A 17,447-nucleotide genomic window follows, 5' to 3' on the forward strand; every position below is an offset into this window, starting at 1 on the left:
AGGGGAGGTACAGAAAATCCTGGCACGAGGAAGGAGATAGACAACATAACAATAGTGTCCTATAAATTAGGACTCCCCTTCTCTGCACACTTATACGCAAATAAAACAGCCAATTACTTACAATCTAGTATAAATATCTCCTTATGAGGTCAATAATTCGAAACAACAAATAAGGTGCAGACTCAATGATGTTCATCAATTATTTCTTTATAAAGTGAAATGCTCAACGCGTTTTGGGGTCACTAGAATGTGATGAGTCGATAAATCATACTACTCCCCTGTACTTATAGGTACTAGTGGTGCAATACACTTGAGATGGGATAGATCTATGGCACTTTTTTCTGGATACGGCCACACAGTTACTTTTCTCATATCGCAGGTTTGGTGGCATGACTGTTTACGGTAAGTGTTCTCCCCTTTTCCTTTGGTTGGGGGCTTTCGCTATAACTCACAGTATGGAGTGCTGATCCGATAAGCCACTGGAACTTATAACTGTTTATGATATGTTGCAACACATTGGACAATGTTATGTAATATTATACTATACCATGCTACAATGGAATTTCATTTGTATTTACTGTTACTACTGTGCTTCTGATGAAAGGGTAGTGGCCCTGAAACGCGTTGAGCATCTCACTTTATAAATAATTAATCGATGAGCATCATTGAGTCTGATTTTTCAGCGTATAAGTGTGCAGGGGATGGGAGTCCTACTTTTTAGGACACCAATGTTATTTTTAGATTTATATGAATGCACTGGAGTCATTGTACTCACTTTTGGTTTGTCCTAGGGATATCAGCAACTACAGGAACTATGCCAAGTAAGCTCTGCCCCCTGCTCCCAAATCCCTCTCAGGCAATCTGGTTGTGTCTTGGGAAAGGCTTCGCCAGTCCACTGTTTCTGTAAAAGGCCTTCTTAAGGAGGATTTCCACCAGGTATTTCCATGTGCAAGCCCAATCTGATCTTCTCCTGTCGGACAGGCTCTCTTCCACTCCTGCTTTCCCCAAAAAACTCTTCCAACTGTCTATATGTTTAACTTTAACTGTGCTACAAACTTTACCCATCCATCATCATTTGACAGATCCATTTTGGATTTCATTCAGCATGTGATAGGTTTCCTTTACCGACTCAAACCCACCAAAATCCTCTTCTTTGCTTTGATTGGCCCAATGTATTTTGCCATGTCATAAAGGGATGTATTTGACTGAGGGTTAGCCTTCCCTTTAGGAAATCTAATCAAATTTTACTGAAATGTATCTTTCTCTTATACATTTGTGTAGGGATCTGTGCCATAGCATAGGTCTATATACTGAGAATTGCAATAAAATTACCAAGACATCCTTCATGTTTCTGTTGCTACAGGCATAGTAGAGTTATTAAAATATATGAATGCGTTAACAAATCAAATTAATGTATCATTTTAAAGTATGTGACTCAGGCCACTTTGCTGAATACACATCTATTATTTGTTTTTTTTAATCGAGGAAAGCGGTCAAAAGTTAGAGCCACTAATGTATTTCATTATTTTGTGACTTTAAATGGACCTCATTTCCATGGGCTGCATTTTTCATGTTTAGTTGGAATTTGAAAATCAAAAATATGTTGAACAGATATCCCTGGGGAAAAGGCTTCATACAACAGTGAGTAATCATTACTAAGGGTGCCTGTACATCAAACGTTTCCTCAGGCAAAAAGCATATATAAATCAAAACAATTGAACCGTGATGATGAGGATGGATTACCACATTACTCAGATGGTTTTATCAAAAATATTTATTCAATACCAAAACTATTCAAAATCATACAAAATATCATATAGGCAATTGTAACTTATATCACCAAGAAAACCAGAAAACACAATAACTCTTCCATCTATCATCCACAGTCATATCAGCAAATGTCCACCTTCATACACAGAGCAGCGAGAAGGCGGGCCAGACCTCATAAAGACCCCCTTATCGCTCAACACACACAATTTAAACAATTAATGGTATAACCCAAATTAATTCTCAGTTTATACACAAGTCCAAAGATGATTCATATAGATTCTTCTCGTCTATATAGGTTTCGGTCACTAGAGGGCCATCAATGGTGGCCACAAAGTTCAATGGACCTTCTTCGGGACAAATATCAGAATTGATGGTCTCTGCACTCCTGTCTTTCTTGTGTTGATGGAAGGTGAATTTGCCCTTCTTATCGTTTCTTGCTCCCTACTATGTATAAAACCTTAATTCATAATCCAGCCTCATTTCTTATATGTCAAAGACATCTTAAACAAATTGTACTGAAGGCCAACCCATAGTGGTTCTGTAGACCCCATACTAACCTCCAATAGCCACGTGGTAAAGGTAGTATGGATTAGGCGGAAATTAATTCCAAACGTTTGAGAGTGCTGGATTCCTCAGACTGCTCAGACTATTCCTGATCTCCAGGTGTCACCTGTTGGAGAACAGAATTTACCATTAGCCTATACCGTTAAGTTGAATCACAGTATGGTAGGTGTTATTGACACATGGAAATTACCTCTTATATCCAAAAGGTGTCCACTGTTTAAATTGCTGCTCCAAAGGATATTATAGTGTACGTCACACTGCATAAGTGCATCAATGGCTGCATCTATTTCTGACTGGAGGCTCCAGTAAAACACAGTACAGCCTCTAAGCATAGAATCTTGGACGGGTTAACCTTGCAATTAAACGTGTAACCCCCGTCCTACATATAATTACAGCTAGAGGTACGCTGGTGTATGAATCACGAATTTCTGGTCATTCCCTCTTTTTATTTTCAAGCATTCCAGATCAAAGGAATCTGTAATGGGGACACATCACCTCATTAATGCTGTGTTCTGGGGCCGATTCGATGCCACAATCTACCATCTAAACTCAACAATTCGTCCTCACTTATTCAAAAGATATCATGCTGTCACTAGAACACAAATCAAATAGACATAGAACATTTTGCATTTGGGGACAACGTCCCATGGAGAACTTAAGAAAGTACTCCCTGCATGTGGATATGTTCTGCAGTGGTGGACTAAGCCAGACAGCTGGATACGGGGTCTCTGCCGAGTGCTGTAACTCGATAGCATGTCATGCCCTCTAAGCCTTACATTCATGGGACCGCAGGTGCATTCCAAACCCTACATTCATGGGACAGCGGGTGCTCAAGCCCCCGTGAAGGGACTGCCCCTCAATACTGTGGAAAGTTTATGAAACTTAGCCCCCGGTACTCACTGTGTAGATGCGGTCCACATCTCACAGCCAACACCATTGCCGTTCCATTCGGATCTGGCGCTGTTTCAGTCAGTCATAGAGACAGATGATGGGCTATTCTTTCTGGGGCCAATCCAAAGACCTAGAAAGAGGACTGGGGTTCTGCCCATTTTTCAGGCGTGCGCGTCATATGCGACTACATTTGCTGAAACTTCACAGCGGCCAAACTCCTTACCGCCACTAGTGCGTTGTCTGTATGCATTGGTAGGCACATGCATCAGACTTATTAGTACAGTGCAATGCGCCTGGATAAGTATGGGCAACCAATGGCCATAAAATAAACACACAGATGATGTGTATGTGAAGGCGAAATAGATACTTCGCACGACTGGCATATGAGGCAAGGTCATGCCTGATGGTAGCTCTATGCCAACTGTTGCCTGCCAAAAATTTGATTGACACAGTTGCCAATTTCTTTCTACTGGCAATAAAAGGTGGCTGTTGCAGGTGCATATATTTACAGTAATCTGTTCCATTCCACGGCGATATTCATACCGTGTTTCACACTCTCAAGTAGATAAATCCAGCGTTGCTCAACTTTATGGAGCATCGCTCTCATGTCACCCCCTGGTGTCGAGCTTTTAATGGTTTGCAGAATAAACCATTTCATGTTGTTTTCCGTATGGTTGGTTTTGGAAAAATGTTCAACAAGAGGTTTATCTTTTACTTTATTCCTCAGGCAGGATCTGTGTTCTGAGATCCTCATCCTGACTTGTCTCATGGTTTTGCCGACATATATGAGCGGACACGTACACTGGATCACATAGATCGCGTTCTTCGTACGGCAATTCGTATGTTCACGCAGGGACCACTTAATGTTCCGGTGTACAAATTCAATTGATGTCTTGTCTCAGTAAATGGGCATGCTAAAAATTGTCCACATTTATAGTGTCCCACAATGGGGGGTAAACCCCACTGATTCAACACTGCCTGGTCATTCCATTGTTCCACATATGTATGTACTAACTTCTGCCTTAAGTTCGAGTTTCTTTTAAAGGCAAACATGGGTTTTTTCTCCAAACTCTCAGCCTGTTTGACCAGATACCAGTTCCTGTTTATGCTGTTTTTTATAGGGTTACTGATTGGTGAATACGTCGAGACACATACAAGACGCTTGTCTTTGGACTTCTCTTTGACTACAAGACACACCTCACGGTGTGTGTTGGATGCACGTTTCATAGTTTGTTTAACAATTTTTTTGGGGTATCCCTAACTAATGAATCTCTCCTTTAGATTGGATGCATGTAATACAAAATCAGTTTTGTTTGAACAATTTCGTCTAATCCGCAAAAATTGCCAATAGGGCAAGTTCTGTCTGAGACCAACAGGGTGAAAACTTGAAAAATGGAGCAATGAGTTTTTATCTGTTGCTTTCCTAAATAATGTGGTGTTTAAACTAGCTCCTGCTTTAACAATCATAAGGTCCAAAAAACAGATTTTTTCTTTACTCCAGTCCATGGTGAACTTGATATTTTGATCACACAGATTGACCCATGATAACGCACTAGTGGCGGTAAGGAGTTTGGCTGCTGTGAAATTTCAGCCTCCTGGGTACCCTTGCCACGCTGCGGAGCTTCTGTGATCAGGTCGCCATTTTGAGTGGTGCCAGTGGAGGACCCAGGCCGATCTGCAGTCCTCGCTGGCCCACGGTTCGCAGGCGCTGCAGATTCCAGATCTCTTTCCAGGCTCCAAGCATCTACCGGGACCTATGGTAGGTCTAAAGTTAAACCATTTTAGATCTGGCACACAGAGCGATCTAATGCTTGGCCACTTCCCCTGCCTCTCCTTTCTTTCTACATGATTTGCCTCTTTCCCTGCCTCCAAAGTGTCACTCTGTCCCTTCTTCTAAGATTGGCCTCTTATCCTTTGAAGCTGCTCTTCTCTCATGTGCCGCTTTTTGTTTCTCTCACTCCTGGTGTTCTCTCACTAGCACCCATGCTCTCTCACATCCACCTGTGTTTGCTCCCTTGATTAACTCTTTAATGCTCAAAGCTTTGTTGCCATTAACCCTTCTTCACATCCTTGTTCTGGCTCTCATCCTCTCGCTTACACCCTCTCTTTTCTAGACCCTCTTCGATTCCATCCTCTCTCGCTCATATCCATTCATCCCGTCACATACCCTCTCTCTCACTCACACCCTTTGTGTCCCTTGCTTGCTCTCTCACGTCCTCTCTCCCAGCACCCACTCACACTTGCACCATCTTCCTGTGAAAAAAGTCAGTGTCTGGACCATGTCCCAAGAGCTCTAGCAGACTCTGCAGACCAGAAAAGCAGGACTATTGTAACCTTTGGACTAGTCCTGTGAGCAACCTGAAGGCAGTTTTGGACCATACTGCCCTTTAACTTACTCCAGACCTGCCTCCACTGATTAATAGTGCCCCTCTACCTTCCCTAACACACCGAAGAAAATTTCACAGGGAATCCTCTTTATCGTTCAACCTTTTCTCACTGGGTAGCATATGGCTTTCTAGCTCCACTTTAGATTTGGAGAGCTTGGAACTTGTCCTGATTAGTACTGATCTCCTGTTTGAGCTCAGCTAGTAAGATGAGGAGGTATTTTTTAGTTGCTGGGGCTTCACAGTCTCCATGTGGGATGCATGAACCTGAGCCACCACCAACTGTGGTTGTTTAGACTTGGTTTCTTGTGCAGCTAGCATGGTCTTTGTGTGGACTGCAGAACCTAGCACGATGCGCGAATGCACAGTACCTGGGGGGAACAAAACACACCACGCCAGTTGGCTGTGACACTCGCAACGTCCCGTTTCGTCGGACATCCTGATCTTGTATTAACTTTCCCTGTATCATGATGTAACCCATCATAACATTACTACAGCCTTTCCTCTACATCACATCCCTCCCCAAATTGCATAACGACCGTATCTGGCCAGGCGCACAGGTAAGGGTAGTCACAAGAAAATAGTGTTTATCTCACAATTCGTTGGTATACGCTGTGCAGGACAAAAATCTCTTAGTTCGTGGATGGGTGCGGCCTCTCTCTCAGTGAATATTTGGACTTGTTCCCCTGGGGGATTTCTGGAGTAGTTGCCGGGGCTTCTTGTGGATTTGGGCCGGAGTCGAAGTGACCCTGGCTTTGGCGCTAGGTGCTGGATGTGGCCTCTTCTTCACCCTGGTCTCTTCCCTGCCTTGGCATTTCAGGGGGTTCAGCTTGGCTGGGTGTCACCCCGCCGGCAAGGGGGGTTCTTCCCTCCACATGATGGGTGGTACGCGTCAGAAGTGGGAAGCATTCCACGTCACTGTCTCTTGGCCTCTCCTTGCCATCATCATCCCACGGTCCATACCCACAGCTGTCCAGATGGTCAGTTAGTAGGATAGGGCTAGTTTTTTCAGGGGAGACCGGTTCTTGAATAACATCATGTCTCCTAGGGCTATGCTGCTGGGCCTGGCTCGACAAGCTTGCCACTCTCGTTCATTTCGGGCTTGTCTGTCCTCTTCGATTTGCTCATGGTCTACGCCTGGCTTGGTCCAGCTGGGGTGTATGGGGAGCCCCACTTCGACGGGAGTTCCAAACATGAGGGCTGCTGGGCATACATGAGTTGAGGAATGAGGTGTCTGCTGATAGGTTTGTAGGAATCTATATAATTCTGGCAACCATGGGACACGTTGATCTTGTGCAATGCATGTCACTTTGTTCAGCAACGCCCTGAAATGTTCCACATCCCCGTTTGCCTGAGGCTACTAGGGGGTAATTCTGTGATGTTGAATGTTCAAGTTGTCTAATAAGCCTTGCAGTTCACGCCCTTTGAATGGGGGGGGGGCATTGTTGCCCTTGAGTTTGTTTGGCATGCCATGGACATCATTTTATTTCGAGAGTGTTGGTGACGGAAATCGTGTCGGTGGACCGGACTGGTTTGACTTTAGGATATCTACTGAACTCATCGACTGCTACAAGTAGCTATACCTCATTCGCCACCGAGCAGAAGTCCATGCTGATCGCGCCCCACCTCTGCTGACTGCATGGGGGATTTGCAATGGGTTCTGGTGGTCCTTATCGTTGAGACACTTGGCAAGCGGCACAGGCTCCCACTAGGGCCATCACCTTTTTCTGCAGATTTGGTATCCACACACTTGATTTGAGGAATGCCTGCATTTTGACAATACCTTGATGGCCTTTGTGGGCCATTTTCAGTGCTCTTTTCTCCAACGTCGCTGGCAGACGGCGGCGAGACAGAGAGTTTGTTATATACTCCAAAGAGGCCTTGTAATAGTTCTTGGGCTGCTGGTGTCCTGTGGGTTGGTGCTGCCAGGAAGTTCTTCCAGTCTACTGATATAATTGATTCTTTCACTCATTGCAGGCATGGATCTTGTTCCGTCTCGCTATGAAGCTCTTCCAACTTCATGCGTTTCAGGCGGGTGCACGCAACCACATGGCAGACATGCTCATCTGTCTCCTTTCTTGCATCCTGTTCTGCTTGGGTGGCTGGCCATGGGTGCTGGCAGAGAAAGTCAGCTGGATTATCCCCACCCGCCTGGTAAAGCACTTCGATGTCAAATGGTTGCAGTTGGAGCATCCAGCGCTGCAGCCTTGCTGGTGGGTGTGGGTTAGAGCCTTTGAAAATCGACACAAGCAGCTTATGGTCTGTATAAACTGCTACGTGGTGTCCTAGGAGATGTACTTGGAAGTGTTGCACTCCCACAGGATGGCACAGGCCTCTCACTCGATGTGGGCATAATTCTGTTCAGTCTTAGTCAGTGCCCTGCTGGCAAATGTAATGTGATGCATGTTCTCACTCTGGTCCGTTTGAGTGAGGACAGCGCCCAACCCTATGGGGCTGGTGTCCACCAGCAGTTCCATCTTTCGGGTTGTGTTAAAGAATGCCATTGTCATATTGGTCATGAGGGAGTCTTTATATCCACTGGAAAGCATCTGCATGCTCCTGTTCCCATGTCCATGGTATATTCTTCTTGGTCAGTTCTTAGAGTGTGGCTGCCCTGGTTGCCAGGTCGGGTATAAACTTGCTTCAGTATAATACCATCCCCATGAAGCTCCGGACTTCGTTGCTGTGGTTGGCGGCTGGGCGCCTTTGACATCTGCCACTTTGGCTGGGCCAGGAGAACCCTTTTGCGTTGAAGACGTACCCAAAGAAAGAAAGTTCTGGTTTGCTGAATTCGCCATCAGGGACACCCGGGTGGGTCCTGACGTGGGCCCTGATATTTTCTCTATGATTTGCTGGTAATGTCAGGCCTGAGTCTTCTAGCCCGGCTAGCACTGCGGCTAAGCGTGTGTTGTGTTCTTCCTCTGAGATGCCATATACGAAGATGTTGTCGCTGATGTTTGTAGCGCCAGACAAGTCTTGCAGTATTCAACTAATTTAGTTCGGAAAGACTTCAGCTGCTGACGAGATGCCGAAGTTGAGCCTATGGTACCTCCATAGCCCCACTTGTGAGGAAAACATTGTTATGTACCTTGACTCTTTGTCCAGCTGAATTTGTTGATAGCCGGACTGAAGGTTCAATTTGGTGAACACTGTCGCTCCGGTTAGGTCGACGATCAGCTTGTCAATGTTGGTCGTAATATGTCGCTCACGCCTGATTGCTCAATTTGGAAGCCTCATGGCGAGGCATATTTGAACTGCGTGGTGTTGTTTTGGCTTCTTGGTGACCGTCATTAGGGACACCCAAGGGGTGGGTCCTGACGTCTTCGCTATGATTTGCTGGTCCTCCCGCTTGTTCAGCTCTGCTTCAATTGCAGCTCGCAAGTGAAAGGGGGCTCTTCGGTACCGGACGGCCTTTGGTTCAATAGTGCTGTGACCGTGACCGTTCATTTTTTAAGACAGCCAATCCCTTTGAATAAGTTTGCATGTTTGGTTCACAGGTTGTCGATGGCTAGCTGTCACAGTTGAAAAGCAAAATGGATTAACTTCAACTTCTCTGCCATTGTACAGCTTAGCAGCATCTCAACGCTGGCCTACAATGTAGAACCCAGTGCGGCATGTTTCGTCATTGCATGACCCTTTCACCAAGAGTAGCACCTTGCTCCCATAAGTGTAGATCCGGATGGTCTTGTGTTGTAGGGGGGGCTTCCTCGGTATTGTCGTGCATTTGCTTGCCAGCCTCACATTCATGGTAGCTCCTGTGTCGATGACTACCTTTGTCAGCGTGCTGTTCATTAGCACCATACAGGTTTCCTGACCCCTGCCTTTAGTCGTTTTGCGACCCTGTGTGGGATCCGACTGCTGAGATGAGGTGTATCTGCTCGCTTCGCTTCATCCTGTGTTTGGTTCTGGGGACGACTCTTCTTCTCACTGTATGCTTGCGTCGTTGTCACTCCCACTGGTGCTTGGTTCCCGCCCCGCTGTCCTGACTTTTCATCTCTGGTGTGCTTGGTGGCTTGATCTTGATTTTCAGTCTTCCCTTGAGGGTGACCTTCCAGAATTCAGCCATGCCTTGGAACTAATGCAGACTGAGGCAAAATGGTTTAGCCCGCCACACTTTCGTCATGTTGCGCCAGCAGCTGGGCACGGTTCTTCCCGGTGCCAGGGTCCGATACACCATTTGCATGATAGTTGCGTCCGTGGTGGGTGCGTTGGTAGAGCGGGGACCTTCCCTCTGGGGTGACCTTTTGCTTCAAATGCAGCAATGTTGATGTTCGGTTGCTCTGCGTCGATCGGAAGACGGCTTTTGGCTGCTTTCTTGGCTGCTACCTGAGAGTCTGTTCTCTCTCTGTGGAGCCCCATCACTAAAATGCGTTTGAGGGAAAGATTTATTTCATATAGAATGTCTCTCCTGAGCTTTTCGGGTGAAATTACATGAATTACTTGCTGCCTCACTGAAAATTCATCATTAGGGAACTCGTACCCAATTGCTAGCTCGCGGAGCCTGGTGTGAAAGTTAGCCATTGGTTCCCACGCCCGCTGTCTCAACAGGCTCAGCTGGAATCTTTCATAATCTGGCTTTAGCTGGGGTCGGAACTTCCCATTCAGTACTTCTCTGGCAGCTTGGTAATCGTCGCCTCTGGCCTCTTTTTGGCAAGGTGTTGAATAGTCGCAAGGCGAGGGCTCCCAGGTTCAGCATGAGTAGTGTGCATTCCTTTTGGTCCGCTGGGACCTTCCTCGACTTGAGGTGGATCTCAAACTGCTGTAGCCACAGCTCCCAACGGAGGGTTGCAACTTCTGCATACAGGTTCAATGGCCTCATGAGCGAGCCTTGCACTGAGTCTTTCCACATGCTCCTTCCTGCACGTGGGTCTAATGGGCTGGAATTTTCAACCAGGTATCTGTGTGTGCTCCATCCGGCAGACGGCAACTGTTGCTCGTCTGACATCCTGCCGTGGTCAGCCGACCCCTTGTTCTCTGCCTGTTACAACTGCTGTGCAGGGTGGGCTGTGTTGGCTTCTTGGTGTGGCTTACCCTGTTGGGGAATCCCTTGTGAAGGGTGTCTTTTGGGTCTGTTGGGTGTGTTCCGAGCCTGGGGTAGGGGCTACAAATGCTCTCACACTTTGGGAATTCCCAGTCCCTCCTTCGCCTGGCTCACTGTGTACTCCTGCGGGCATCTGTTGGAGCTCCAGTGAGACAAGGTCTGTTTCTCCCAATTGTGTGCTCCTGCTTTCTACAAGGCTGTGGAGGTGTCTGCGATTGTTGGTCAGCGCAGCCGGTAGATCCCCCTGTGCGAAAGGGTTGTCGCGCTCACTGGGTGTTGATGTGGGGGATGCACTTTAGCTGCCAGGCAGTGCTCATGCGCCATTGTCACTGGTTCCTCACTTTTGCTGCCACAGGACTGGGTTGCGTGTCTGCCGGCTCCCGGTTTCTGGGTGGGGTTGAACCAGCATGTGCGTACCCACTGCTGCTGCCAGGCCGGGGGCTGCAGGTGTGTTTGGCAGCCTTGTCACCAGTGTGAGGACTGCGGGGCCTAGTGCGATGCACAGACGTGCAGTACCTGGAGTGAACAAAACACACTCACGTCAGTTTGCTGTGACACTAGCGATGTCTCGTATTGTCGGACATCCTGATCTTGTATTAACTTTCCCTGCATCATGATGTAACCCATTATGACGTTACTACAGCCTTTCCTCTACACCACATCCCTCCACAAATTGCATAAGGGCCATATCTGGCAAGGCGCACAGGTACAGGTAGTCACAAGAAAATAGTGTTTATCTCAAGTTCGTTAGTATATGCCATGCAGGCCAAAAACCTCTTAGCTTCTTGGGTGGCTGCGGCCTCTCTCTCAGCAAATTTTTGGACTTGCTCACCTGGGGGGTTTCTGCAGTGGTTGCAAGGGCTTCTTGCAGATTTGGACCGGAGTGGAAGTGTCCCTGGCTTTGGTGCTGGGGGCTGGCAGTGGCCTCTTACTCACCCTGGTCTCTTCCCGCCTTGGCATTTCAGGTGGGTCAGCTTGGCTGGGTGTTGCCCCCAGCCGGCTGGCGGGGTTCTTCTCTCCACATGGTGGGTGGTACTCATCAGAAGTGGGAAGAATTACGTGTCACTGTCTCTCGTCCTCTCCTTACAGTCACCATCCCACGGTCCCTACTCACGGCTGTCCAGGCGGTCGGTTCATAGGATAGGGCTATTTTTTTCAGGGGGAACCAGTTCTTGACTAACGCCTCTCGTTCATTTCGGGCTCGTCCATCCTCTTTGACTTGCTCATGGTCTATGTCTGACATGGTCCAGCTGGGGTGTATGGGGAGCCCCACTTGGGTGGGAATTCCAAACATGAGGGCTGCTGGGCATGCATGAGTTGAGGAATTAACTTTGTTCAGCGACATCATGAAACGTTCATCATCCCTGTTTGCCTGTGGCCAATAGGGGGTAATTCTGTGATGTTGAATGATCTTTTATTTACTTTACCTGCGTCATGACGTAACCCGTCATGACGCTACTACAGCCTTTACTCTACACCACATTGCTGATGTCGCCTATTTTTGCTTTGGCAGTGGTCTTGGACTTTCCACACACATAGGGGAGTCTCCAGATCTCAGATGTAGATTGAACCGCTTGTTCAATGTCCTCTTCCTGAGTCTCTCCCTTTCCCAAGGAGGACTGGTACCCGTCTCATGCCCACTTAGTGTATCCACAGGGGCACTTGGGCGCACTGACCTAGGGTGTTGCGATGATCCCTAGTTGCCTTCAAAGTCAGTCACACTAAGATTGGTCTGCTTGAAGCCTCGCAACTCCCCCAGCAGTTCCACCACCTCAAGCCCTAGCACCCCCACCTCGACGGATGGTTATAACATCAGCACCTGGGGGGGGGCAGTTTTCCAGCTCTTCCACTCATATGTCATCAGCAGTTTGCAGCTTGCTTGCCTGGAGAGGGCAATTACGTCCTCCCACATGGAAAGATGCTCCCGGAATACTGACAGGGACGTCATTTGGAGGTAGCCAAGGGTTCCTCCTGCGACCCCTGAGCTCTCCCTTGCTACCCCTAAAAACAGGTCTGTTTTTTATTTTTATTAAACTGGCGCTCCTGGGCTCTGGCCAGTGCCATGTTGCTCTTTGTTTCTGGAGAGGCTGGCTTTCTTGTTCAGGCCTCTTTAAAAAAAAGAGGGAGTTCCACAAGTGTAACACTTTGCACCAGACCTGCAGATTAACTGGCCTGCTGTTAAATTACAGTTACAAGTTTAATGGTGTCCACTACAGAGTGTCATTTGCTTTCTGACTTTTAGAACATTCAGACATGTAACTGCTGAAGTTACTATAGCCAGTGAGATAACCAGAGTTGGCAAGATAGCTCAGGGGGTTGAGCACTCGCTGCTGCAGACGTGTGTGGTCTACAGGTTACAAGTTCGAATCCCGGCAAGGTCAACTCAGCCTTTCATCCTTCTCAGGTTGATAAATAAGTAGTGGGTGATATTGTATTTATATTTGTTCTATACAAAGCGCTCAAGTGTAAGTGCTATATAATAACACATCATTATCATTTGCCCTTGGACGTATGCTTGCATTCACAGTAATTTGGTAAAAAGGGCCTATACACACTGATATTTACAGTACATATGGTGATCCATTCTTTTATGAAATGTATATCACATTACAATGATATCTTAACCATATTGTTTATAGTGTACTTAGGAACAATGCTACGTGATGCCACTTCCTGTTTTGTCAAGGGGTGAAAAGTTGTGCTCCATCACTTCCCGTGATGTGACTTCGGGGTGGGGTCAAATTACGCCACTTCCTGTGATGTCACTTTCGCTACGGTATTTTGGTGAAATGACGTCCCTGGCTGAAAACTGCTTATCAGTATGGGAAATGGGCCTCCCCATTACCTGGCATATGAAAATGAAATCCAGAGGAAAATAGGAGGAAAAGAGGACCAAGAAATGGAAACCCCCACATCAGCAGCATCTGTTATTCAGAAAACTCAAAGCAAGGCAGCTGCCAGTTCAAACGGATTCAGAGCACATGAAACAAAACCGAAATCAACACCATGCCTTGTAAAGACTTCAGGTCATAGCGTGGAACTACACAGCTTCGCGTCCAATGAGATCGATGCCCTTAAACCCATAACTATCCCGCTGAATAGGAAGACACACGAGAAAACACATTAATCAGGTTCTGGTGCTAGTACAAGATTGATTAAAAGAAGGCGTGCACGAAAGCACCATTGAACCACAGAGTGCTTGGGGCGCAGGTATGGCTTCTGCACCTAATGCATATGAGTCTCTAAAAAGGTAAGTGGCGTCGGGTTTTAACTCACATTCATCACTTTTGATTTTTATAGTTACAATTATTCTGAGTGAAACATCACATTTTAGACTGCCTGCAGCCTCTTTATGAAATTCTGTAAATGCCGTCTCAGAATGAAGCATGTCAGGCTTGGCCACCATTGACACACGTCCTGCCACATCGGAACATGGCACCTAGAAACACTTGTGTAAAGGCGCGTTATAAATGTCATATCATATCACCGCCAATGATGCGTGGTAAAATTGCTTACATCATTACATAATATTACCAATGATGCATGGTCAATTTGTTTAAATGATTGCACTTTTTCTTGGGTTTCAGAAGTTTGCATCATCAACAGCAGCGTGCACAATTTACATTGCTAGAGATATGTGGCAAACAGCACAGAATGTAAGTAGCCAGGTGTGGGAGTACACTGTGTTTTTGATATTCTCACTGGTGGATTGCAAAGTATAGCAATGTCCTATGCAACATGAATGCAATTGTTTTTAAAATTAAAACAAGAATCAGTATCAGTATTTGTGATGGCGTCAGGGGAGGCCCAACCACCGCGCGTCGCAGGACAGAAAAGTAGAGACGGAGCTGGATTATGCACGTCTTCTTTATTCAATAACATGAACTAACTGAACTGGTCCCGCCTCCCACCGCCCGTCACTTCCTTTCCCTCATAACATTTCCTTCCCTGAATACCCGCCCCCCTGCTAACACCAGAACGTCAACATGACATCTTCCCCCTTTTTAAATGTTAACATGTCCCTCACAACAGGTGAGCAGATGATGAGGTTCTTAACTCATTTCCTCAATCCATTGGCGGGGCTTGTTCCAAGCCCTTTGAGGATGGGCACTAGTAGACCCTTGCAGGCTTCCACTAACCTCCACCTCAGGGATGCCTTCAGTGTCTGACTCTTCTGTTTCTCCTTGGTCCCCGAGATAGGGATCATCCTGTTCGTAGTCAAGGGGAGCAGCTACTCGACCACTTAGGCGGCGAGATCCCAAAGAGGGAATCCCCTTGAAGTGTGAAGAGTTTCGGTGACAGACCCTTCCACACCTTGAACTGTGATCATGGAGCCCTTCTTCTGCATGACTAACAACGGCTCTTCGTGGAAGACTGAAGTGTGTTTATGAGTCTGAGGCTGCTTCACAACGACAATGTCACCCACTACAATCTGGGGTTCCTGTGCCCCTTGTTGCGTAGTGAATACGCCAATGTACGCATGCGCGGGTGGGATCGAGGCTCGCGCATGCGCAGTTGATGATAAAGACGGTCCGCTGGCAGTTGCCGCCGGGGACCCGAGCAAATCACACGTCTCCGGCGTGGCTCATTGTGCGAGTGTGTGAGCGCACGTGTGAATGACGGCTGTGGCCCCTGAAGGACAGGCTGGAATTTTTTGTATTCATATTCCACGCTGGAGGTATCTCCCCAGATCCCGAAAAGGTGAAAGACATTCGAGAGGCAGCACCGCCAACGTCCCCAGCAGAAATCAGAAGCTTCCTGGGGATGGTCAACTATTGCGGACGATTAATTCGTGACCTAGCCTCCTTGTCGGAACCCCTGAGAGCTCTGACCAGAAACAACGTAGCGTGGACCTGGACCGGAAATGAACAGAGGGCGTTGACAGCCATCAAGAATGCCCTGTCCGGACAAGAGACCATGGCCTAGTTCAACCCGGACCACGAGTCGGAGATCGTGGTCGATGCCAGCCCGGTGGGGCTGGGCGCAGTCCTCGTGCAGGCAGACCATCAGGGGACCATGCGACCGATCGCCTACGCGAGCAAGGCGCTCACCGAGACAGAGAGGAGATATTCTCAGATTGAACGTGAGGCCTTGGCCATATTGTGGGGGTGCAAACACTTCCGGATCTACATCCTAGGGAAGCCAGTTGTCATGGTGATAGATCACAAACCTCTCATCCCGATTCTGTCAGGTACATCGTCCAAACCTCCACCTCTCATAGAAAGATGGATGCTCTCGCTCATGGAATATGGGGTCAGGCTACTCTACCGCCCAGGGACACACAACCCGGCAGACTATTTGTCCCGCCATCCGGGTACCGGACGACCCAGAGACTCGCAGGAAGTGGCTGACTGCATAGAGGCTATACACCTGGTGGTGGAATCGGCACTGCCTGTTGCCCTAGCGCGCCACGAGATCGCAGATGAATCCAACACCGACGAGGCATTCATCGTAATAAAAGAAGCCGTAGCCAGTGGGGAGTGGTGGAAAGTCCTCCACAACAACTCCCGGAGCAATGTAGGAGCACAGAAGGACCTACAAGCGCACTGGAAGGCTCGCCATGAGCTGTCGGCTGCAGATGACAGTCTCCTCCTGAGAGGCCACCAGATCATGATACCCAGAACACTAGTGAACAAAGTCCTGCAGCTCGCCCACAAAGGCCACCAGGGGATGGCTAATATGAAAGCACAGCTCAGGTTGAAGGTCTGGTTTCCTGATCTGGAAAGAAGGGTTGAAGAGTTCGTGAAGGCCTGCACTCCCTGCCAGGCAGCAAGTCCCGAGAGAGGGGGCCACCTATTCAGGCAATGGAACAGAGTGACCGCCCATGGGGGATGGTGCATGCCAATTTCGGATCCACGAGCAGAGGAACACACTTCCTGGTGGTGACAGATCAGTGGTCGCGATTTCCGGAGGTGGAGCTGGTCGAATCCACGGCCAGTGACAACACCATCTTAGCCCTGGAGAAGATGTTCGCCACCGATGGTTTTCCCATGGAGATATGCTTCGACAACGGAGCACCGTTCAAAGGACAGCAATTCGCTCGCTACTGTGAGGAAAGGGGGATAAAACATCGCAAAGTCACCCCTCTTTGGCCAAGAACGAACGGAGAAGTCGAACGCTTCATGCGAATGCTCAACAAAGTGTTCCGCATATCGATGAATGGGGGGGAAGAGCTCCGACGCAACCTATTTGACTTTCTCAGAGAATACCGTACGACGCCGCACCAGTCCACAGGAGTCGCTCCTGCGGAGGCCCTCTTCAGCCGGGTACCAAGAGGACTGTTACCTGAAGTGGAAGGGTGAAGTCCGGGGGAGATCGACAACAACCACGTGCGAACGGAGAGGGCCGCTCAGAACGAGAGAGAGACAATACGGCGAGGATTACCAGAGAAAGAGATTGCGGTGGGAGACATCGTGCTGGTGCGGAATCGGAGACCTGAAGGAAAGCTGTCACTGCCCTATGAAACACAACCCCTGGGAGTGACGCACGTCAAGGGGTCTATGGTCACGGCCGCCAATACACGAGGCACAGTCACCCGGAACGTGTCATTCTTCAAGCTAATAGGGTCGGTGAACACGGAAGAAATCGTCACGCAAGGCCCAGATCCAGATGCAGAAGTGCCACAAGGAAACGATGGACCGCCAGAGACTCCTGGGGCAGCAGAGACGCCCAATACTGAGGCACACAGGTACCCGAGCCGGGCGGGGCGCAAGCCGCCGCAGAGGTTCCAAGACTTTATCATGGACCCTGCCTCTTAACCAACGACACACTGTCAGTTGCAGTTTGAATAGAACACT

The sequence above is a fragment of the Ambystoma mexicanum genome, chromosome 10 (assembly GCF_040938575.1).
Source record: "Ambystoma mexicanum isolate Mex_15411 chromosome 10, UKY_AmexF1_1, whole genome shotgun sequence".
In the NCBI taxonomy this organism is placed as follows: domain Eukaryota; kingdom Metazoa; phylum Chordata; class Amphibia; order Caudata; family Ambystomatidae; genus Ambystoma; species Ambystoma mexicanum.